General features: G+C 71.6%; 1 protein-coding gene across 1 annotated transcript in view; it reads right to left on the bottom strand.

Moving 5' to 3' along the window:
- Positions 1-444, bottom strand: part of LOC104125974 (collagen alpha-1(XVI) chain) — a gene marked incomplete at its 5' end in the record, with an annotated part of 25891 nt that overhangs the window by 16742 nt on the left and 8705 nt on the right. The window lies entirely within an intron of this gene.

Here is a 444-nt window from a genome sequence, read left to right as displayed (position 1 = left end):
GCCCCCGGGGCGGCTCCGCCCACCGCTGGCACCCCCGGGGGCTACAGCCATCCCTGGCACCCCTGGGGGGCTACAGCCATCCCCGGCACCCCGGGGGGCCTACAGCCATCCCCGGCACCTCTGGGGGGCTACAGCCATCCCCGGCACCCCCGGGTCGCACCGCGGTGGAGACCCCAACATGGGGCTGCTGCACCAGGGCCAGCAAGTGCCAGTGCCAGGTCCTGGAGCTCAGGGAGAGCGTTCCCAAGCCTGCAGACCCCCGGTCCACCGAGCCCCCCTGCATGGGGATGGAGGAGGTGGAAATGGGAGGATGGAGATGGGGTGAAGGGGAGGGTGGCAGCTGGGCTGCGGCTGCTCCTGGGGGGGACAAGGACAGGGGACACAGCCAACCAAGCGGCAAGCGACAGAGGGCACAGAGCAGAGCCGTGCTGGGTCCTTACGGGC

This window comes from Egretta garzetta, unplaced genomic scaffold (assembly GCF_000687185.1).
Source record: "Egretta garzetta isolate BGI_Z169 unplaced genomic scaffold, ASM68718v1 scaffold1245, whole genome shotgun sequence".
Lineage (NCBI taxonomy): Eukaryota > Metazoa > Chordata > Aves > Pelecaniformes > Ardeidae > Egretta > Egretta garzetta.
Note: the sequence above shows the minus strand (reverse complement) of the source record. Positions and strands in the feature narration are given on the sequence as shown.